At 37.2% G+C, this 25,698-nt stretch overlaps 1 protein-coding gene across 1 annotated transcript in view; it reads left to right on the top strand.

The window, feature by feature from the left end:
- The window catches only part of RIT2 (Ras like without CAAX 2), a 399,988-nt gene that overhangs the window by 224,580 nt on the left and 149,710 nt on the right, over positions 1-25,698 (top strand). The window lies entirely within an intron of this gene.

A 25,698-nucleotide genomic window follows, 5' to 3' on the forward strand; every position in this document is an offset into this window, starting at 1 on the left:
ATGGCTTAGTGGTTGAGAGCTACGGCTGCTAACCAAAAGGTCGGCCATTTGAATCTACCAGGTGCACCTTGGAAACTGTATGGGGCAGTTCTACTCGGTCCTATAGGGTCGCTGTGAATTGGAATCGACTCAACAGCAATGGGCTTTTCTTGGTTTTCAAATTATGAGTGAGATGAATAGCAATCGTTATCAAAGTTACTGAAACAAATAATAATAATAAAAAAAAGATTAAACAGAGTGATTTTGAAGGTTTGACAGACTTTTTCTTTTAGATAGAAACAAGTAAACAAGATAGTCACAGAAAGTGCAAAAACCAGGAAGAAGTCAAATTGCAATCTTTGTAAAAGTGCTCATGTACCAACATCTCCAATAATAAAGCCATGATGTGTAAATTTGGCTTCTGGCTGTGGTGTTTGTGATGGAAATCATTATTCCTGTAACCGTAGAGTGTTGTTTTCCTTTACTAAATGCTTTCAGTTCACACTTTATATTAATGTTATAAGCGCCCTATGTAGTTGTAAGACAAGCATTTGCAGAATGTGGGTATCTGAGAAGTGAATATATTGATAGAAATTGACTTTAGTAAATTATTAAGTGGCAAATTTAGGACTAAAACTCAGATCTCATATTTTTATCACATCAGTATGTCTATTTCTTCATCTAAAAAAAAAAAAAAAAAGATGTTAGCACTTAGATCCTCTACAGTTCAAAGGAGTTTTGTGAGAATTTCTAAAGCAAAAAAGTTAAACTACCAAAGATCATGAAGAAAATCATGCTAGCTATTTTATTTAGCACTGAGAGACAGAGAAGTAGCATTCTCTCTAAATAGTTCTTCCTACTTGATCTACATTGAAAGAGTTTGAAAGTAAAGAAAGATTGATAACTAAAGCTGTTTTATATCATATTTGGTAGAGAAGTGTCTGCATTCTTAATACATTTTGGTGACTCCCAAGGCCCTTTCTGAAAAAAAAAAAAAAATAGTGCCTAATGTTTTCATTATTATTCACTCCTTCGAGCTAAAAATATTGAAGGGCTTTGTTTAAATGTAAGCATTTTATCTGGGAACAATATTCCTGTTACACTGTTGATGGTGATGACGCACTTAGTAATTGCCAGAAACTAACCTACCTAATTTAATGTAATGAGCCTGCCATGAAACAGGCTCCTTTGTGATACCTTTTTACCTATGAGCCAGCTGAAGCTTCCGTATCTTCAGCAACCTGCTCAAGGTCACACAGCTAGTAAGAGTTGAAAGAAAAAGCCCAGTCTGTTCTGATATTAAATCTTAATATGTTATACTGTTGGTCTGCCAGCCATTGTTATTTTATCATCAGTTAGTTTTTTATATCAGCTTCAGGATCTTAGCACGTTCTCTAGGAAATGAAACATAAGCAGTTTCATTTTATTGGCAAATAAGATCAGGGAAGATCAGAACAAGGTCTTCTTGCATGTGGAGTGGGTAGCTAGCTCCAGGTTCTAAAAATAACACCTGTTGCTGTCAAGTCAATCCAACTCATAGTGACCCTATAGAACAGAGCAGAACTACTCCATAGGGTTTACAAGGAGTGCCTAGTGGATTCGAACCACCAATCTTTTGGTTAGCAGCCTTAGCTCTTAACCACTGTGCTACCAGGACTCCACTATAGGTCCTAGACAAGGCAATAATAGTGGGAAATTTCAGGGAGATGAGTGAGGAAAAGTAAGAGTAAGAAAGGAAGTTTCAGAGCAACTGAAAGGCCCCGTTTTCTAATCAGCTAAACAATTTTGTCCAGAGTTCATCCAGCCTATTTTTTAAAAAAAGCCCTCCTTAATTCTCAGGCAATGCTAGGTCCCAGTACTTCCATGCTCTTTGTCCCAATTTATTTTGTCTTCTGTTGTCACACTGGGATGCAGGAGGAGATAATTCCTGTTTTCTGCTTTGTAAAACCTTGAACAACCATTCAAAAGAAAAATGGTTCTATGAATGAAATGCTTTCCAAGGGTTTGGGAGCTAGATTAGAAAAGTTTAACATCAGTCAAACAGACCACGGGCTGTTTTATCCTGAAGATAGACGCGACAAACACCTCAAGGCTGATGGTCTAATTGCAGCTTGATATTCAGTTTGAGGCTTGGAGACTCTGCTCTCCACAGCCTGAGTAACTCTCTGAGTGCTGACTTGGGATCTTAATGACCCCTTATTTACTCTTTAGTGAGATGTCTAATGAAAAAAAAGTTGTTTCACTCTTTTACCAGGAAGGGCGCATGGAAGCTGCGGGGCATAGGAATTACAGAATTAAGAAAAAATAATACCTATGTACAGTTATATCGAGTACCTACTTACCTCTGCAGAGTGCCAACAGCTTTGGAGCTTATGGAAGGATTGAGTAACCCAGTCCTTGTCCTCAAGGGCTTTCTTCCCATCCTCCTCAAAAAGGCAAGTCCTGTGCTGATGAAGTAGGTAGAAGGCCATATTAAACAATAAAATTAAATGTTAAACAACATGACACTGTCCACAAGTGCAATAGTTGTTGGAAACAAGGAAAGATAATATAAGCAGCGTATTTGAGGAAGGAAGAAGCCAAATGGAGACGGATCCTGAAAAGGTAGAAAGAATCAGGTGACCACGCAGGAGTAAATTTAAAGTGGATAGAATGAAGCTGCCGAGCTGTGAACGTGCACCAGAGATGGAAATTGCTCAGTGTGGTAGGGGGAAACCATCCTGTCTAGTACTACACACATCTCAGGCATCCTCAGAATCATTTCAAAGACAGCACCTGCCTCAAAGACATATTTAATTAAAAGAAAAGTACGTAACAGAATATACTGGATATGCTGTACTGCAGTAATTAGTTGCAAATGCCACTCAAATTAAAAAAAAAAATGAGTAGTACTTCATCCATCTTTAGTCATCAGTATCTTACAAAATCCATGTAAACATATTTTCCAAATGATGAGGATTTATTTTTTTTTAATGGAAAAAAAGGTTTGGTAATTTACCCAATTTTATGAGGATAGACACTCAAATTCAACTCACGATTATTTAGTGCTATTTATCCTTCCTACATAGGAGCCCTGGTAGCACAATGGTTGCTACTAACCAAAGGGTTGGTGAATTGAACCCACCCAGTGGCTCCGTGGGAGAAAGAACTTGTGTTCTTCTTCTGTAAAGACTGCAACCAAGAAAACCCTATGGGGCAATTCTACTGTGTCACGTGGGATTACTACGAGTCAAAATCGACTTGACAGCACATAGTAACAACAAATATTCCTTCCACAGCGTTTTCTTTATATGTTACTCTTGACTTTAGTTTTTTTAAAAAACGTGAAGACGTTAACACCATTTGAGAGAGAAAACAAAACAGAGCTTAGAGTTTTAAGTAATTTATATAAACTGGTGTGTTGTAGGAAACCCTGGTGGCATAGTGGTTAAGAGCTATGGCTGCTAACCAAAAGGTCGGCCATTTGAATCCACCAGGTGCTCCTTGGAAATGCTATGGGGCAGTTCTACTGTGTCTGATAGGGTTGCTCTGAGTAGAAATCGAGTTAACGGCAGTGTGTTTTTTTTGGTAGGTTGTGGAACTAGAATTTGAATACAAATCAATGCTCTGACTCTTCCTTTTTTTTTTTTGCTTCCATATTTTTTTTATTTCTTTACCACATATTTAATAGTCACTCAATGGGTTATTGTTGTTGTTAGTTGCCATCGAGTCAGCTCCTACTCGTAGTGACCCTATGCACAACAGAAGGAAACACTGTCTGTCCTGCGTCATCCCCACTTGTTGTTATGCCTGAGCCCACTGTTGCAGCCACTGTGTCAGTCCATCTCGTTGAGGGTCTTCCTCTTTTTTCTGACCCTCTACTTTACCAAGCATGATGTCCTTCTGCAGGGACTGATCCCTCCTGACAACATGCCCAAAGTATGTGAGACGCAGTTTCACCATCCTTGCTTCCAAGGAGCATTCTGGTTGTACTCCTTCCAAGACAGATTTGTTTACTTTTTGGCAGTCGATAGTATAGTCGATATTCTTTGCCAACACCACAGTTCAAAGCTGTCAGTTCTTCTTCAGTCTTCCTTAATCACTGTCCAGTTTTCACATGCATATGTGGTATTTGAAAACACTGAGGCTTGGGTCAGGCATACCTTAGCCTTCAGGGTGACATCTTTGCTCAATGGGTAGCAATTACTTATTTAGAAACTGGGTGTACAGGAGTGAAAGAGGCTACAACATGAATGAACGTTGTAAATATTATGCTGAGTGAAGTCAGTTCCAAGAACAGAGGGAGGGGGAAGGAGGAAGCCATTGCATAGGGGCACTGAGCATGCAAAATATTTGAAATTGCAACTTTTTGTTATATATATACCTACCACAATAAAAAATGAATAATAAATAAATACGTGTGTATAAACTAAAACTACAGTGGAAGAAACAGGTACTGAACAATTTGAAAGTGTGTGTATGTGTATACATGTGTATGTGTTTATATATGTTCATTTATCAAGCATGCACAGCCAAATAGTGCTATGAATAAAATTACACTCTCATACACACGAATTCAAGTAGGGACAAGAGCTACTAAGAAAAGTAAAGTGGGGTAAGGTGATAAAGTGTGGAGCAGATGAGCGAGTGGTGGGATCTGGTTCAGCATTTGAGAGCCAATGTGGATACTGAGGAAGGAGGGTCAGACTAAATACGGCCTTTGCCTTAGTGGTTAAGAACTCAAATGCTAACCCAAAGGCTAACAGTTCAAATTCACCAGCCACTCCTTGCAAACCCTAAGGGGTAGTTCTACTTTGTCCTATAGGGTTTTTATGAGTCTGAATAAACTCAACAGCAATGAGTTTCAGTTCTTTAGGAGTCCTGGTGGTGCAGTGGTTAAAGCAATTGAGTGTTAACTATAAGGTCAGTGGTTCAGAACCACCAATGGCTCCTCGGGAGAAAGATGTGGCAATCTGCTTCTGTAGAGATTTACAGCCTTGAAAACCCTATGGGGTTGCAATGAGTCAGAATCTACTCGACAGAGGTAGGTTTGAGTTTAATTTTTGGTGTGGAGTTTGAGTTTTATTTTAAGGGTGAAGAGGAATTGTTTAACATATTTAAGCAGAGTGGTGGCATGAATGGATTTTCATTAAATCAGTCTAGCTGTTGTGGTGGGGCAAGAATGGAAGCAAGAAGGCCGGTTAGGAGAGTTTCAGTATTCAGGATGAGAAACGATGGTAGCTTGGTTGAAAGCACTAGCGCTGTCTGTTCACTGATTCCATATTCATGGAGCACACTGATATGATGACAGACAAAAAGGTTACAGTGAGGTTTGAAGACCTTTCATGTAGGGACAAACTCTAGTACATTCTTAAGTGGCACCTGATGTCGTCATTGCATTATCACACATATGGTGGTTGTCCATAATGGGCTGCTCAAGACATGGTTAGCATAAACTTAGTACATGTATTTTAGAAAGTAACAATGTATATGATCAAAAGAATCAGGCAGTCGTGGTTTTGAGCCTTTACACAGACAATTATCATGTCCTTGGAAAAATCCGTAACGGACACACGATATGCACACAAACCCCCTTCCACACTGCCCCTCTTCAAAGAATTTCTTGCTGCGGAGCTGTGGGGATTGGAGGGTATAGTGAACAGACATCTTACAGCTGTCAAGTCCTGTAGTGTCAGCCTCAGCTACACAAAGTATTCTCCTTTTGGGTCACACCCTTACTGGGGAAACCCATTTCCATTTCCGGTGGTTGAATGAGGTGTGGGCATAAAGATCCAGCTATTTCAATACAATATGGGTCAACCCTGACAGGCAGATTTTGCTCCAGAACCTCCTATTGTTTAGACAAGCCTTTGTTGGGCTTACATGGCTGTTCACCTCCTCCCGCTGCCCAATCTGGCTTCCTTTTCTTTTGTTTCACAAATGTTGATTCCTAATAAACATCTTGCACCCTAAACTGTCCTGCTTCTGTGAAATGAGAATAATAATACTTCTCCCATATCGCTAATGCATGGGTTAGATGAGATGATGTCAATAGATTGTGTATTACAGTGCTTGACAAACAGTTGTTGTTGTTAGGTGTCTTCGAGTTGGTTCCAACTCATAGCGACCCTATGCACAACAGAACGAAACACTGCCCGGTCCTGCACCATCCTCACAAACAGTAGGGACTCATTAAAAGTTAGGTACTGTCATTCTCATCCCTCACCTGAATTGTTGCAATAGTCTTCAGGTTATTATTATCCTTCTAATCTGCTGTTTTATAATTTAGAAACTAGCTAATAGAATGTATCAGAATTGTGTGAAAAATAAGAGTCATTAAATCTGGGTGAAGGCCTAGGGAGCTTTCTGATGAGCAAAGTGCATAGATTTTCCAAAATCAATTTTGAAATAATTTTCAGCTATGAAATATAGAATAGCAATTTCAAGGTATCTGAATACTGAATAAGGGCACTTTGGAGAAATTGCTACTTTCTTCCATTCGTTCATGAACTAATAAAACTGAGAAGACTGGAGACAGACAATAAACAGATAAAAAAAAAGATTATTAGCCATTCCTCAAAAGCTAAGCTAATTTTTATGAATGGAGTTGTCTCCCTAAACCAGAACAATCAATGTCACCTAGGAACTTTGTTAGAAACACAAATTCTTAGGCTCCATTGTCATCCTACTAAGCCAGAAATTCTGGGGGTAGGGCACAATAATCTATTTTAAAAAGCCCTGTAGGTAATTCTGGTACATCTTAAAGTTAGAGAACCACTGGGCTAGAGTATACATGAAAGGACATGAAGAGCCATTTTATCCTTTGGCCACTGCAGGACAGAGTTTAGAACCTACAAGTATTTCAAGGTCTTAACTGACATATTTGAGACCTAAAAGAAGAAAAAAACTGTGTGCATATGTTTTTAAAATTTTAAAAAATTAAAAATTAATTGATGCTTAAATAAAAATAATATCCTGTCTCATGTTAATAAGACAACAGTTACATGACTCAATTATTTATATACTTTGTATATATATTTATCAGTATGTGAGTGTGTGTGTACAGTATGGAATTACCTGTGGTCATCAAGTCAAGTTGATTTCGACTCACAGCAACCCTGTAGAACAGAGTAGAACTGCCCCCATAGAGTTTCCAAGGAGCACCTGGTGGATTTGAACTGCTGACCCTTTGGTTAGCAGCCATAGCACTTAACCACTACACCACCAGGGTTTCCACAGTATGGAATTAGGTAAATCTAAATATGTTTGAGATAGAGTGAGCGGGCTTTCAAAAATAAGATTGCCTAGTATCTACAAAGCTCCTAAAATGATCTTAGTGGCATGAAACATTTATGTTCAAATATCCTGTCTTCACTGATGAAAATATTGCAGATTAAATCAACTTTACAGGCAAATCTGTAATATAAAACTAAATTTTACTATATAAATATTAGACGCCTAAAAGGCTTTCCATTTGGTAGTTTCACGTTGCATTGCAAAAGAGGTTGTGTCTGCTCAACTTGAACTGATGTTGTAACTGCCACTTTCCTTACTTATTCAAATCGTGTTACACTGAGTTGTTTGGTTTTCATGGATCATTGACTGCATTTGTAAAATTGACAGGTCGGTGAAGGGATGTGGAAATCAGATTGTTTCTTTTTAAAGGAAAGAGAAAAGAAATGTATGAGAATCATATTGGTTGCATGAAATAAAGTCCAAGACTACAAAATTACTTCAGATTATCTCTGATGATTTTTGAAACCAATCACTTAAAAGAGTTGCCTCAAAAGAAAGATCTATCAAGTGGGTGAGGTTTTAAATTTCTGATAATTTTTTTCAACTCTCAGTCTTTTGACTGTACCCAATAAATGTGTGTGTGTGTAGGTATATTGAAGACTCAGGACAAATCTGTAAATTCAAAGAAATGATCTTCATCGGTTGAATTTCACACACTCTGAAACGGAAACATTTATTGTTTGAACATTGCAATTTTTTTGACATCACTTAATTACATGTTTAGGAAATTACATAATCCACCTTGTTTTTGAACTTTCACTTTTGAAATAAATATAGAATCACAGGAGGTCACAAAGAAATGATCGAGAAGTTCTGTGCACTCTCCCTCCAATGTTAACATCTTACACGACTATAAAACATTATCAACAAAAAATCAACATTGATGCAATCCATAGAATTTATTCAAATTTAACCAATTATACATGCACTCATTTGTGTGTGTGTGTGTGTATGTGTCTGTGTGTATAATTCTATGCAATTTTATTGCATATGTAATTTTGATTAGCCACGGTCACAATCAAGATACTCGAGTAAACCATCACCGTAAGACCTCCTCGTGTTAACCCTTATAGTTGCATCCATCTTCTCTCCAGCCCAGTCTCTAACTCCTGGCAGCCACAAATTCAATAGCCCATTCTCCATCTCTATATTATTTCTCAATTGTTTCATAAATGGAATCATGTAATATGTATCCTTTGCTATTGACTTTTTTATTATACTCAGCATAATTTCCTTCAGGTTTATCCAAGTTCTTATGTTTATCAGTAGTTTTTCCTTTTTCCTACTGATTACATTCAGATTTGTATGTACCACAGTTTGTTTATCCATTCACCCTTTGAAGGACATTTGGGTAGGTTCCAGGTTTTTGGCTTTTATGAATAAAGCTGCTATATTCATATACAATATCTGTGCAAAAATAAGTGTGCAATTTTCTAAGATAAATGCCCAAGGGTGCAATTGCTGGGTCATATGGTAATTCCATTTTAGGTTTTGAAAGGTGTATTTTCCGGAGTGTTTGTACTGTTTTAAATTCTCACTAGCAATTTATTAGTAATCCATTTTTTCCAAATTCTGGCCAGTATTAGATTTTCATTTTAACCAATTTGATAGGCATATAGTGATATCTCATTGTGGTTTTAATTTATGTTTCTCTAATGACTAAAGAAATTGAACATCTTTCATGTGTTTCTTTGCCTTTTTTTTTTTTTAAACTCTTTGTTTTTCAGTCACCATGACTTATCACATTTACTTCTGGAAGGAGGTTAAAAAAGACTTGAAATCTCACATCAAATTAATCCATTCAGGAGCTGAGGTGATTGGAAGCTGGGTTACAGACCCTATGAGGTCATGTCTGTATTTAATTCACCCTTATTTGGATGTTTGGGCCCCAACCCAAATCCTGGGGATAGGAGGTGTTTTCTAGCCACCCCCTCCTTGGCAGGCCCTAAACTCTCATTTTTGCCCCCAGTCCTGTGATTTTGTCTGAGTGCTGTTGAGTTTCTCAGTGAAAGAGCACAAGCCTCCGTGGGCAAAGAAGCTCTGGACTTCTGGCTCCTTACTTAGGCTTTCATTCTTCTACATTCTTCTTCATTGCCTTCATAACTCTCCAGCGCCTTCAGGCAATTGTTTTCTTTGCATTTCGACCAGCTCTATTAGCGTGTTTCAGCGGCAGAGTTGGCCCAAATTACCTTACCTACTATTGCAATAAATGAAACTCACACTCACATTTTAGTGACTCTTCTATTCTTTCGCCAGAAGACTCTCTTCTAAAGTGTTTCAAGGCTGTAGGTTCTGTACATACTGTAGATATTCCAAGTTGACCATATATTAAGTTGAATGCAAATGAATATGTTTGAATTTTAAATATTTTTTTAAAAGATTTGTGAGTTACTTTTTCCAGGGGCTGACCCCTGAAGACCTACTATCTTGATACAAGCCAGGAATACACCCATTGACCCCATATACGGGTTAGGAGAGGCAGTAGCCACCTTAGTAGACGGTAGAAGTGGGTAAGGCCGAATCAGTCACCGACAGGTGAGGCAGTTGTTATGCTAGATTCTTCTAGCCTGTGTCATATACCCTTTGAAGATTTCTTCTTTGAGCCTGTGCTTTGTTTTTCTCCATTTGCGAATGTGATGTCTTTTTCCCTTGCACTCAACCCTTCCCGTAGTCTACAGAAACCCCAATGCCCTGACCCATTTAAAAGTGGTCCTTCCCACCCCTCAAGCCAAGTTCTTTCATTGCTCCCCATCTCTTGAGTCTTAAACTATTACCGTACTAAACCATTTACTGATCACTGAACAGCACAAAACGATGTGTTCTTGTTGTATCCCTATACTTTTTAGTGCTTCTGCTTCTGCTCTTTTTGCACTGTCCAGTATTCATTGGCTTATTCATCTGCCTATACAACCTGTGTGTGCATTTGATAAAGGAAGAAACTAGATTACATAAAATCAGAAAAAAAATATTTTTTGAAGGAAGACTTTTTTTTTTTAATTAAGGAAACATTTTTTCCCCCTTTTTTTGAATGAAACACAAATCGTTAAAGGTAGGAAAGAAACAGAACATTTGAGCTAACAGCCCCATGGCACGTCCCCTTGCTAAGAAAAGGCAATTCAGAAATAAATAAGTACCTCCTCTGAAAGCACTGAACCTTGGAGATGATGATGAAAATGGTGAGAGAAGGAGACAGATAACTGGCAGGAAGCTTGGTCAAGTGCAGACCTTGAGTGTAGTATAAGGAGATTGGAAATAACTGGAAAAGCTGCGTTCCTTTCACTAGTGGGTCTCTTAATGGAGGAAACAAAGCCATTTTCATAATTGTCAGACACATTCAGGGGCAGGCAACTCAGGTTTTGAAATAATACAGTGTTCTACACAAAGCAATCTATCAGTGTTGCCGCAAGAACAAGAATAATCTCCAATTAAAATTATCCTAAGGAGCAGCAGGACAGAGGATGGAAAGGGGGTGGCTCTTCTCAAAGAAAACTGCAAGCTCAGAGGCATAGTTTGAGTTTCTAAAGTATACCATGCTACTGTTTGTTTAAATTAAAATTTATCCTTTTATCTTCTTCTAAAACTTGTTTTAATTAGAAAGGATCAAAGAATAAAGACCCTGTTCTTGTAATCAAAGGGGGGTTTTTCTTATTTAAAAAAAAAACTCACATAGTTGTAAATAACTTTAATGTAATGTGATTTTAGCAGTTTTACAAATCTATTTTGTTGTGTATCAGTATTATATGTGCATGTGTAGACATGAGAAATTATGAGAGACAGGTTTGGTTTTTATTTTGAGAATAAAAGAAAACTTGTATTATTTATGTCCTGCCTGGTGACAGATAGAGCCAGAATAATGGGTAGAGCATATAACTGCATACATACTGGGAGTTCAGGCCGACCCAGATGCTCCCAGTCACAGAACACATCCTCCGTCTTCTAACTGAAATGTGGTATTCAGTATTGGAGGACTCGTACTTTCATTCCAAGGGAGAGACAAGGCTTAAAATAAAAACGATCCTGGAAGAAGATATGTCTAAGCAGCTATATATATCTAAAATACCTCAGTTACTTTTGTTTAATAAAAGGTAAACTATTGTCTGTAAATGTAAGCCCCTCTTTTTACCTCTTCAGACTTTATCCCACTTTCTGTTATACTAAAGCAAGCCTCCCATCTATTCTCTATTTTCTCTCTTTACTTTTTATCACTAGCCCTAGACTCTGGCTGTTTTAGAGCAGAGATAATCAATATCATAAAAACATGTTTTTAGGTTCCATCAAGTCAGTTCCGACTCAGAGCCATCCTAGGTACAACACAAGGAAACACTGCCTGGTCCTGCACCACCTCACAATCGTTGCTATGTTTGAGCCCATTGTTGCAGACCCTCTTTAAGGGTCTTCTCTTTTTTGCTGACATACAAAATGTATATACCTATAAATAGTATGTATTGTTTTACCTATTTGTAAAATTTAAATAAATTATCATATGGGGTATGTGTATATCTATAGATATACATACATATTTATGGATACAGGTGTGTGTATATATATATATTCTATTTATTATTCTATATATATTTCATTTCTGTTTTTGTTCCATATTTTCTTGGTTTTCCTTTATGTTAACCTTTTCTAATATACTTATTTCATTTTTTTTCCCCCAGGGGATACATCTATTATTTTACTTTCATAGAAAGGCATACTCCCATTTGTTGATTTTGCTGGCAATGAAGACACTCATTTTTTCCTAAAAGCTTTAGAATTTTAATTTGTAAGCACCTCTTGAATTAGAGTCTCTCTTTTTCTCCCCTCTCTCCTCCATGTTTTCTGCTCTTTTCCTCTCTGTTTTTCCATGCATTTACTTTTTACTCTCTGGCTCTTTAGGGTTGCCTGTCCTGTTTTATGGAAATCCTGGTGGCGTGGTGGTTAAGTGCTATGGCTGCTAACTAAAGGGTCGGCAGTTCGAATCCACCAGGCACTCCTTGGAAACTCTATGGGGCAGTTCTACTCTGTCCTATAGGGTTGCTATGAGTCGGAATCCACTCAACGGCACTGGGTTTGTTTTTTTGTCCTGTTTATCTGTGTCCTCATTTTACAACCAGGTCTTTGGAAGGTGACTTAGGGCACCTGTCTTAAGGGTATATGCCATCATTGGTTCCTGAGAAAGGGATAGCTTAGCCAATGCGACTATCTCTGCTCCTCTTATAATCTAGAATGCCTGACAATATATCTACAGAAGCTAAGGCCGAGGTTTATGCCTCCTTTCATGGGTAGGAGTGCTCTGCTAATGCCTTTCTGCAAGCCTTTGCTCAGCATATGTCCACCCATGTGTGTGTTGTGTGTGTGTGTGTGTGTGTGATGCGCTTCAGGTCTTGTTATTCAACATAAAATGAGCTTTCACCATCAATGGCTGCTTCAGGAATCACAGAACAGTTCTCATTTAATGCGGTAATTTCTGATCATTTCTAGTACTTGAAGATACTTATTAGGGGTTTGAGCCTAGATATATTATGTTGTGTGTATGTGCGTGCATGCATGCATGTGCACACATGCCCAAATGTGTATTTAGTTTACCAATTTTACCTATTTGGAATTAAGCATGAGCTCAGATGCCATTTTGAAGGACTATGCTATACTTTATCCCTATACTAGAAAGGGGTCATTTTGAAAAGAAAATTGATATGGAGTTTGAAAGCTGAATGGTCTGTTCTGAAGACAAATGTTAGCATTTTTATTTCTTGGCCCAGGATTTGTCCTGGTGGCAAGGATCTTTCTCACATCATCAACATCATCAAATATATACAGTTTTCCTATTATGTAAAGGCGCTAAACCAAACCAAACCCATTGCTGTTGAGTCGATTCACACTCACAGTGATCCTGTAAGTCAGAGTAGAACTGCTCTACAGAGTTTCGAAGGAGCGCCTGGTAGATTCGAACTGCCAACCTTTTGGTTAACAGCTGTAGCTCTTAACCACTACACCACCAGGATTTCCATGTAAAGGCGATAGAGATACAAAAAGTAGAGCAAATGATACCAGGACAAAAGGAGCCTTGGTTGGGCGGAGAGAATTTATCCACTGTAGGATAATCAAAAAATCCAAGAACAGTCTACAAGCTACCAGGGAAAGGCACAGACAAATTTCAGAGAAAGAATAAACTTAATTGCAATAAACCCCAAATAAATGATCCAAATTTGGATTATACTGAAATTGTATGGATCTTTGGGCTCTAAGTAGATCAGGACCAGAGCCTATCAAAGTCTTGGTGCATGGCTTAAGGCTTTAGAGGTGTTTGTGGCCCATGTATTTATTTATCCAATTTCTCTCTCTAGGTAGATACTTAATTTGCAACCCAGAGACTCAGGATGTGATGGAAACATATTGGATGGAATTCTAGCTCTGAGCAAGTCATCTCAGCATCTGTACTTTAGTTTTCTCAGCCCTAAGTTGAGGTTAAAATGGGCTCTTCTTTCTGTGTGTGAAATTCTTATAAGGACCACAGTAATACATGTGGAAGTTGCTTCAAGATGCATAAAAATGTACGTTTATAAATCATGATTGAATGTGCCTCATTTTGATATTCTACAATTGCACTGTCTTATAGTAAGTGGCATGTAGACTTGTCTCTCAAAAATCTAGAACAACATAAAATTGGGACTCATGTACCAGTCATCTTTGTAGCTCCAATCTCATCACAGTGTCTGACACACATTATATGCGCTGTAAGCGCTGACTGATGAATGAGTAGAAGGATAAATGACCTGTCTTTGTGGTCATTCATATGTGCGTCTTATGTCAAAATGCTCATCTAGACCAGCCTCTTTGTTTTGATTATTATGGTTCCCCAAGTTCAGCATTTGCTGAATGTTTGGATAGCATTCTTATCCTGGCCACCAGCACATGAATAATTCACTCAGATAGGAACCTTACCCAACTTGACTTTCTACCTCTCCTATCATACTGGGAATTATTGCACATAATTGGCTCTAGTTCCTGGGAGCTAGAGATAATTTTTATTTTTGCCTCTTTATTTTATAATAACTCTAGTATTATGTATTAAAAACATGGAGACAATGAGGTGAAAGAGGTAGAAAAGCATGGAGAATAATGAAAAATTAAAGGTACTCAACATTGAGAAGCTGTCTATTTTGCACTAATAAGGTAAAGATGAACATTTGGGTATTTTTTTTTTTCCATTTGAGGATCTATCTAAAAACTGTTGTTTTATGTGGGGCAACATTCCCATAAACTTGTTTCAAAGCTTCAATGGTTTGGGAAGATGTCCACTTGAGTTTTGTTAAAATTTTGATATTAAACCTGACCTTAAAATCATTTCCTCCTCCCATGGCACGAAAAGTATTCTTTTTTTTTTTTTTTTTTTGAAGGCACCCTAACAAGACTAAGACAAATGTATTGCTGAGAGAACTTGTCTGCAGTCATCCACTGATCATAGAGACATGTTTAAACACGTTTTGTTTGGAATACACCCATGCGTGTATGAACTGGGACCCTAATAGCAATACTTTCTGACTTACCCTCGTATATCCAGCAACTTTTCTCTCCAATTCTCAGTAACACTCATTTCCTTTATTTTCAGTGTTGACATCACCTCTTTCTTGATTACATCTGTCATATCTTTATCATCATCTTAAAACTTCTCTGTGTATTTACACATCTCCATTACGATAAACTTTAGTAGCATTGCTATCATAGTAGAAGTAGAAATACTCGTTCCATTAGCAATAATAATGACTATTTTCTGGGAAGAAATACACTAAGTACTTAAGAAACTACTTTTATTTAAACTTCACAGTAACACTTTCAAGTTGATATTTTATATACACTTTTATAACAACTTTGAGATATAATTCACATACAATACAATTCACCCTTTTAAAGTACACAATTCAAAGTTTTTTAATATATCCACAAGGCTGTGCAACCATCATCATAACCACTGTGAGAACATTTTCATCCTGACACATTTATACACCTTTTATAGGTAAGCAAATAAATAAATAAGAAGTGATTTTCTTAGTTAAGATAAATAAGGTGTGATTTTCTTATTTAAGATCAGTAATTCTCAAGGACCCTTTACACTCTTAAAATGATTGAGGTTCCCAAAGAGCATTTCTTAATCTATTTCATATCCGTTGATATTTACCATTGTCAAAATCAAAACAGAAAGTTTTAATTTTTGTTTATTAATGAAAAATTCAATCTCTGCTATTCCCCCACATACTTGTTACTGAAAATACTGTCAACATTGATCTGAAAAAAAATAGAGAATTCTTTAGTAGAACACTTATCCTTTTAGGGAAGTCTCTTGTAGAATTTATACCGTCCATCAGTCAGTTTGTCATACTGTGGTGGCTTTTATGTTGCTCTGGTGCTGGAAACTATGCCATCAGTATTTCAAATACCAGCAGGGTAACCCATGGTAGACAAGTTTCAGCAGAGCTGCCAGGCTAAGACAGACTAGGGGGGAAGGCCTGGAGATCTACTTCCAAACATTAGCCAATGAAAACCTCATGGATACATTGCTGGAAGATGAGCCCTCTAATTTGGAAGGCACTCAAAATGCTCAGTGACCACAATGGGCTTGAACGTTCCAAGGATCTTTAAGATAGCACGGTACTAGGCAATGTTTTCTTCTGTTGGACATGAGGTCACCATAAGTCAGAGCCAACAGGATGGCAGCTAACAACAAAAGCATCAATCGTAGAGCCTTGAACCAGGGAGTTGATAGTGTGGTATTTAGATATAGCCTTTATACCATCGAAGGGAACCCTGGTGGTGTAGTGGTTAAGAATTAAGTCTGCTAACCAAAAGATCAGCAGTTCAAATCCACGAGGCACTACTTGAAACTCTGTGAGGCAGTTCTTCTCTGTCCCATAGGGTCCAACTATGAGTTGGAACCGAGTTGACTGCAATGGGTTTGGTATTTTGATTTTTATACCATTGAAAGAAATCCATTCACTAAGAGATATTTGCAGGTAAACTTCTTAGCTTCTTTCCTACTGAGAACTGTGGTATGAGGAAGTTATGCAGTGTAATTTAAAACTTCCCTAAACTTTATTTAAATCTGGAGATTAGCTTAATTTCAACTGCTGACTGTGTCTGACTCTGTGGCTTGGACTACTAACCTGATTTTCCATTTGGATTCTTGACTCCAAGGTGGGTTTTGTGAAAAGCCCCAGAGACATCATTTTAATATTAAAACTCATTAAATGACTATACAATACCCGTCACATTTGAGGTATTTTAATGATATCTTCAACCTAAAAGAAGCAGAACTTTCCCCAAAAATTACGCGGCATTAATTTTGTAAAATGAAAGCATCTTATTAAAAATAAAATTATCTTAAGTTTCTTAATCACACATTTAATTCAGATTAAGACACACAATGCATGCTCTGTAAATACTAATTGATTATTAAATATTGTTATTGGGATTTCATTAATAATTTACAAAATTGGTTTCTGGTTGTTCATTTTTATTAATTGTTTTGAAGTTATATAATTTCATATATATTAATTTAACTTGCTCAATTTAATAATATATGGAATCTATATGTATATATTACCGGGGGTATTGCCCAGCGGTAGAGCACACGCTTAACATGCGTGAGGTCCTGGGTTCGATGCCCAGCACTTCCACTTTACTGGAAACCCTGGTGGCATAGTCGTTAACTGCTACCACTGCTAACCAAAGGGTCAGCAGTTCGAACCCGCCTGGCACTCCTTGGAAACTCTATGGGACAGTTATACTCTCTCCTATAGGGTTGTTATGAGTAGGAATCGACTCAACAGCACTAGGTTTTTATATTACGTACAAAAAAATTTTTTTTTTTTTATTTTTACAGGTGGTATGTACTTTTATGAATGTTTATTTAAAATTATAAACTGTTGTTAAATGATGTTACATATTTTAATGCCATAAGTAATCAAAATTGTTATGGAAATTTCTTAAATTTTTTTTAGTTCCCACTTGAATTAAACATAGAAATCATAAGGGAAAATACTCTTTCTTGATATGTTTAACTATATGAATATTTCAGGTCATGTTTTCTTAGTTATTTTATAGCTAACTCATCTGAATGATGTGTGCAGAAAAAATTGCCTTGAAATTCTTCCTTTAGAAATGGAAAAAGATGCTACAAGATAGTGTTTGCTTTGAATATTATAGTATCCGAATTCCAGGTCATGTTCTCACACATTTATATCTTTGGGTGACTCCAGTGCTCAGTATTTACTGAAGGAAATGAATGTCCCAAAGCTGGGCTCCTTTTGCACATCAGATTTGCATTACCTCACTCCTTTGACCGTGAGTGAGAATAAGGGTGATCACATCAGGTCTCATGGGTCAGAACCAACATGAGCTGCAGCATTAAGGCTGCAGAAGCTTTCAATAATAGGTACTAGAAGAATGCTATTTCAGGTAATGTGAATGAGCAAATGCTGAGAAACAGCAAAGACATCTGGACATAGAAAGACCATATGAGGGTACTACATGCCACAAGACCTCACTCTCCTTGGAGGGCCTCTCAACTCTCTTATGGGATCTTTCCCTCCAGCCTCTACCTGTCTCACTACTAAGGCCCATAGTTCAAGCAACTTAATTTTCCACTACATCTCAAAGTTTCTCATATTTCAGTGTGCATGAGAATTGCCCAGGGAGGGTATAAATTTTAAAGATTCTTGTTCTTTACCTGCAGAGATTCAGATTCATTATGTCTTGGATGGGACTGCAGAATCTACCTGAAAATGAGCACTCAAGATGCTGTGGGCCACTATTTGAGAAACATTCTCCAATTTACCATGTCAATCTCCTCCTCTAACCAAAATTACATGTCTTTCTGGTTCCAAAAACTATCAAGTCAGACTTACTGCTGTGACACTGTGACAGCTCTTACCTGTACTCAAATCCTGCTATGGGTTCCTTCTCTACTCCTTTTGACCAGCCTATCAAATTATACCTCTGGTTAAGTCACTTGGACCTTATTTATTCATCCTTTGCTCACTAACCTGTTTATTCTTTGTCACTATCTTTGTATGTTGATAACGGCTCAGTCACTTCATGGTTACCTAAATCTGCCCTCTTGTCTGTCATCTTAAAAAATAAGAAAACGGCACCCATATTTCATTTTAAAAATAGTTGTGTTCTCGAGTATGCAGAATTAACTGCTATTGGATGACATTCTACAATACTTTTCTTCCACTCAATAGTCTTGGTGTTTTTGGCTTCCCAACATCTGCTGTAGATTCCTTTGAGGTCACTTTTAGCCTTTTCTGGTCCCTTCCTTGTTATCAGTGTCTGTTCTATCTAAGATACTGTATACTCTGTTTTATTCAGGAGAATCTCACTTCATGCCTGCTCTCCTGGCATCTGGTCCAGTTTAGCATTTTCCTGAATTTTTCATTTCTTAAACAAAGTATTATTAGAATTTTTTTTTTAATAGTTTTTGAATAGAACCACTTCATATGTATGCCAGCATAATGGAATAAATTTATCCATCAGTAAACAAATATTTTAAAATATATAATAAACTTAGACAAGAATTATCAATAGACCTTAAAACTACTGGGTAAAAACATAATGTTTCTCTGCTGAATATATTTTTAATTAATAGTTGTACAAAATAGAATAGTCCAATTACATTTTTACATAGTAGCTTTTTTATGTTGATGTTTCCCCAAAGCACCATTATTCTAATGTTGAATTCTGTGTCCAAATGTCCTTCTGCCTACAACCGATTTAAACTTGGAGATTGACAGAATATGAAATATCAATCAAAATATATCTTTTAAAAGAATTCAGTCAAAACTGCTAGGATTGTAACATGGAGGAAATGGGAAATGTTTCATTTTCAGAAAATTCTAGTTTGATAACAAGGATCTAGAATACATGTTTAAAGTTCTCAATGTCAAAAAACAGAAAGAGTTTTTAAAAAACTATGTGATGACTTTAATTGGTAACAGTGGTAAGCATTACAAACAATACATGGGATATCTTTGAGGGTCTAAGTATTATGATATAAGGCAATGTAGTTTTGGCAGGGGAAAAAAAATCACTAAAAAAATAAAAAGTGAGAGTGGGGTTAGGAAGTTTTGTGAGAAGTTCCTTATTCATATCCTGTCTCTAACTGCGTGAGATTGATATGGCAAACCTTACTTCCTCATTTTAAAAGTCTAGCTGAAGATTTTCCTCATTGAGGATAAGAAGGAAACATCTCTCTCTTCTTCTCTGTACTTATACGTGTGGCTTCCCCTCTCACATTGAGATACTCATAACCAAAGAACAGACCACATTTGTTGTTATGCTAGATACCAGAATGGCAAAATGAAAAGGAATTCAACCCATAGACTTAAACTTCTGTATTCAAAGGACAATTATGCTTAGTACCTCAACTTTTTTAGACACACTAGCTTCTACCAACTATCCAATAGTATAGGTACAGAAAGCTCTATCACCTTCTAAGACATATGATTGCTTTATTACACCAAAGGTTAATTTCTTCCATATAACACAGTCAATTTTATTTATAAATTCATGTCATTTAAATTCTAATTATATTTTGAGTCTTATTTTTGACTGTACTAGTTCTGCTCTTCCATCTTCTTTTGAGAGTTGACTTCACAGTCTAGTATATATCAGTATCAGAAATATTCAACATCTATTTCATTAATGTCATAATCCAGCCCATATACTGATGGATTGACTACTATATTTACTTTAAATGTGGTTCTGCTAATAACTATATTGTTGGATTTTAACTTGTTCCTTCAGCAGTCAATGAGATTCTTTCATGACCAGCAAACGACCATTAGATAAATTTGTCTTCATTGGAGCTTGAAATCTTCCCATGTTTCTTCAAGCAACTTTTGTGTCTTGGTGATGACAGTGTTCCCACTGGTTTTCCTTTGATTTCTACCAGTATTTGGCCTCCAAGAAATTCATAGTCTATGACATGTTTGCCTTTTGATGGACAATCTTTTTGTTTTGCCAGCTGCCTTGAAGATACTCACTGTTTTCACTCTGCCAGCATCCCTTCTTCTCTCCATTGTCATGTGTCATTACCACAACAGGATACATAGGGAGGTGACAGGAGGGCCATACAGCTGCAAGGACTCAGCTTGTCCCAAACACAGCTTACAATCTCACGATTGACAAATTCCTGTTTCTAAAATTGGTCTTTTAGATGCAAAGATTTCTTGAAGGGATTAATCTTATTGCTTATTCACATTTTAGTATCAACTGTTTTAATTGGCTGAGCTAAGCAACGCTTTTAAGGATATGACTTTTGACTGAGTGAGAGCAAAAGAAATCAAAGAGGAATAAAAGGATGAGATGTACACTAGCCCAGGATAGAATGGAGTCAATGGATCTTTCTATTGTTGACTCCCTTTTCCTCTTGTCCCTTATATCTTTGTTATAGATACTCGCGTATCCTCTATAAGCAGGAATAGATAAAAAAAAAAAAATCTATTTCAAAGGTGAAATTTTCATTTCTAACATGTTTCATTTCCTAATATGTCCAAACCCATGTCCTTAAGAACCTACAAGCAGACATTTTTTTAAAGAGCCTAATGTAAACCTTAGGACACCTTGTAGTGTAATGATTAAGCACTCAGCTGCTAACAAAAAGGTCAGCTGTTTGAACTCACTAGCAGCTCCAAGGGAGACAAGACCTGGTGATCTGCTCCCACCAAGATTACAGCCTAGGAAAACCTATGGGGCAGTACTACTTTGTCATATAGGGTCACTATGAGTCAGAATCAACTCAACAACACACAACAACAAAAGCATAAACTTTATGTCTCCAAATGTCATGGGCTTTGGATTTTAGGGCTAAGTGGTTATTTATATGCAGTAAAATTCCAATAAAATCTACCTACTGTAGTTATATATATACATATATATGTATATCTATATAGATTTTTTTTTTTTCTTTGCCTCAAGACCTGATGGAGGTCAAAGTAGTATGCAGATATATTCAGTATTGGTTCATACTTTGTAACTAATGCAGTTTAGACCACTTTGAAAACAGATTATTAATGTTACATTGCCAATTCAATATGCAGCCTTCTCTCAGGCAAAATTGAATGAGTTAGACAATCTTTTCATATGACAACACGATTTCAGGTAATTTTATTTAGCCATTTTTATCTCCAGGAAAAGGAGATAGTCTCAGTTTTATTTCTTATAAGCATTTGGTCACTAATGCATATTTTATATACATGATTCTAAAGTCCTTTTACTTCCCAGCAGACTTGCTGTTTTCTCCAATGGCATTTTCAAGTGTGATTTGTTTAGATTTGAAGCAACTCTGGATTCTGCGCATTAAAGGCTCAGGCAGCACAATGGCAGATAAAATTTAATGTGGGCCAAACCCTTTAGCAATGCTGATCTCAACCTCTTAAGCAGGATTATTTTCCCTGAAGCAGCAAGATATTCTAAGTATAGAGTTTTTCTTTGGGGAGGTGGGGGGAGAGGATATCCCGAATCTTAAGAATATGTATAATTCAATGGCCCCAATTAAGCTCAAATTAAAATGTTAGTTCACAAGAATTTCTAAATTATAGTAAATCCAGTCCTGGGATAGATATTTCAGAAAAAATCTTTCACTGCTGCTGGGAAAATGGTTGCCATGGATTGAATTATGTCCTTCTCCCCCAAAATGTGTGTATTAACTTGGTTATGCTATAATTCCCAGTATTCTGTGGTTGCCCTCCATTTTGTGATTGTAATTTTATGTTGAGAGGATTAGGGTGGGATTGTAACGCCCTTACTCAGAGCCAACATAAAGGGAGCTTCCCTGGGGTGTGGCCTGCACCACCTTTTATCTCTCAAGAGATAAAAGGAAGGCAAGCAAGCAGAGAGTTGGGGACCTCACACCAGCAAGAAAGCAGCACCAAGAGCAGAGCATGTCCTTTGAACATAGGGTCCCTGTACCTGAGAAGCATCTTGACCAGGGGAAGATTGAGGACAAGGACCTTTCTCCAGAGACCACAAAGAGAGAAAGCCTTCCCCTGGAGCCGATGCCCTGAATTTGGACTTGTAACCTAGCAGACTGTGAGAAAATAAATGTCTCTTTGTTATAGCCATCCACTTGTGGTATTTCTGGTATAGCAGCACTAGGTGACTATGGCAAAAAGTGCTTAGGCATATGAAAGGGTTTTTAACAATGCAAGGTAGAATACACTAAGTGCTGAATTAGTGCTCCACGTGAGAAGTTTCACAGGTGTTCAGAGGTAAAAAAAAAATCATAGTGTAGATTAAAGAAAAGGAAACCTGGTGGTGCAACAGTTATGCACTCATCTGCTAAAGGACCCAAAACCTAAAGAAGGGGTAGGCAGTTTGAACCCACAGAGGGGCCATGCAAGAGAAAGACCTGGCGATCTGCTCCTGTAAAGATTCCCATTGCCATTGAATTGACGTACTTATACCTACCTTATAGGACAGAGTAGAACTGCCCCATAGGATTTCCAAAGCTGTAAATGTTCACAGAAGCAGTCTGCTACATCTTTCTCCCGCAGATAGGCTGGTAGGTTTGAACTGCAGACCTTTAAGTTAGCACCAAATGCTTTAAATACTGTACAACCAGGGCTCCTTCATGTAAAGATTACAGCTTAGAAAACTCTATGGGGCAGTTCTACTGTGCCACATGGGGTCTCTATGAGTCGAAAAATGACACAACAGAGCCTAACAACAATAACAACAACAGATTAAAGAAGGCAAGCATGGGCTTTGGCAGGAAGTAACAGTAACAGATGCAACACTGATCTGGGCCTTTGACTTTGGGTAGGTAATTCATGGTCAATATAAATAAGATACAGATAAAATATTTTTAATTAAGTGAGTAATTTACTTAGAGTTCATAATAATCATTGTTTACAGTCTTTTAATATGGAGATAGAGGACTTTATGACAATTCAGTGAAAGTGTGTGGATGTCTGGACAGTGAGTTTAATACATCTTGAAGTGGCTGGTTTAGAAATATGAGTGTAGTGTTTATTTAGGGTTGAGGCTGAGTGTGGCATTAGGAAAAGGCAAGGAAGGGGGACTACTGGTGCCATTGATGGGTTTCCGCTCTGTTCTTCAGCTTGGACCCCATGCCCTGGACTTAGAATTATCTCTAAACTCTGCACTTATGCAGACCTTTCTTGTTTTAAGCCATTGAATGATGATCTAATTTGAATTGAGTATGCCTCTGGGGTTTTCAACCTCCTCCTTTACCCGGGAGGCTTATTAAGCCATTTCTTCCAAATATAAACTGAATAGTCCCTGACATAACTTCTAGTAAATATAGATTTCTTCATTTTTTCCTATTTCCAGGGATATCTGAGCATCTCCCACAGAATTTTACTCCAGGCAGCTGCCCTGTTGTGCCTTAATCTAGCTCTGTGTTTATGGAAAGTTTAAGAGGACACAGCTAAGACAATTTATCTTTATTATTTTTTAATTTGATTTTTTTTTTTTTTTTTTCAGATTTGACAGCATAGCTAATTGAGTGGGTCTAAAGTATCAGGCTATGTTAATGTCCTTGGCTATTACATAGGAAATGCCTAAGAGGATGTATATTCTGGACCTTTTTGATGACTCTAGCAGCCATAACACTTAACCACTACGCCACCAGGGTTTCCAAGAAATTCTCCCTCCCTCCCTCCCTCCTCTCTCTTCCTTCCTTCTTTGTTTTTTCTTCCTTTCTCCCTCTCTCCCTCCTTTTCTCTCTCTCTAGCTGCATACCTCTCTTTCCCTTTCTTTTCTCCACTCTCTTGTCCCTCCCTCCCTTCCTTCCCCCCTTTCTTGGATTTAAAGAATTGTAAAAACTAAATTTCTTGCCAAATAGGGTTTAAGGTATCTAGGAAATGGTATTAAAAAAAAAAAAAAAAAAAAACCTATCTATAATGAGATAAAAACAAAATTAAAATTCTCATTGTCGAGTATGGGGTATGTGTTTGTTTGCTTTTTATGCTACTAGTAACTTAAATGAAAATTTCTGTATGGAAGTTGTTAATACAGTAAAACCTGCGAAACTCGGAACCCGTGTAAGGCAGAAACCTGTCAGAGAAAGAAAACTCAAATATTTTCCACTAAAACGAGCAATAGAAAAGTGGTAAAGCTTCACCCTATCAAAGGCAGAAAACTTGTGAGACCTGCAAAAATAAGGCAATTTCATCACAGATTTCACTGTAATAGGATAGTGATAATGAAGAGTCCAAATAAAGAGTAACCATTCTCCCTAAAGCACAGAGACACTTAAAGTTGGAAGGTATTATAGTGATAAACTATCCTGAAGCTCTCATTTTTAAATTGAACCCACTAAAGTCAAATGATTTTCCTGAGGTCATCTCACTGGTGGCTGGAAATGGTGTCCAAATGACCTAGCTTCTTGCTTGATAATAAATGCAGATACCATAATGGCTAAATGTATCAATACATTTAATGATAATTTAAAGAAATCGTTCAAAAGAAACTGATCATTTGAAGGAGATGGAAGGGGGTTTCATCTCTTCAGATATGTGTCCTTTGTAGAAAAGAAAACAAAACATACGCATAGCACAAGGGCAAACACTGTTAACTGTGTGGAAATTCTGATCCCTACTTGACAGTATTCAGAGTAATGGAGTATTAATGGCAGCACAGCCTCATGTTCTTTCTGTATTTCTCTGCCCCTTTGTTGTCAACACAGGTGCCTGCTTATGTTACATGAGACACGGAGTGCATGTTTATCTTCTGTAATTGTATGTATAAATGTTTGATAGCAGTATACATTTTTAAAAGGAAGCTTGTCAATAATGTGTCCATCACAAAATCATTTTTCTCTTTAGCTTTGAGGCACGTTTGCCATTCACCAGCCCATTATAAAAGAAACAGATCACTGATTTTTGACTTGGGGCATTGAAAATCTACCACCTTTGTTCACTTAACACCTCCATTGGAATTAATATAATTAAGAACATAGGTCCTTGATCATACCAGGGATGCCAAGAAATTAAATCTACATGACATATTCAATGGCAAGCCTGCTTTATTTATTTTATCAGAAGAAAGCAATGCAAGTAGCTACATCAAACTATTGGTAAAATGATATAAATAAAATAATACATCTAAGGTGAAGCCCAGTGGTTCCATCCCACTGTACATGGAGTCGCCATTAGTCAGGGTGGACTCAACAGCAGCTAACAACGACGAGGTGGAGTGATACTGGAAATTTTAGCATGTGAAAAGGTAAGGAATCCTATTTGTGTAGAGGTTATTCAAATTTACTTACATACTATAATGATGCTTTGATGGATACCGCTAATGTTGAATTAGTAGAATCTCTTCATATATCAATACCTGAGGAAACTGGATCCCTTCGGTATTCATTTATTTTTGAAACAGAATAGACTAACTTCTTCTTTATATAACAGATACAATTGACTGAAATACTGTCCATTA

The sequence above is a fragment of the Loxodonta africana genome, chromosome 11 (genome assembly GCF_030014295.1).
Source record: "Loxodonta africana isolate mLoxAfr1 chromosome 11, mLoxAfr1.hap2, whole genome shotgun sequence".
NCBI classification, from domain to species: domain Eukaryota; kingdom Metazoa; phylum Chordata; class Mammalia; order Proboscidea; family Elephantidae; genus Loxodonta; species Loxodonta africana.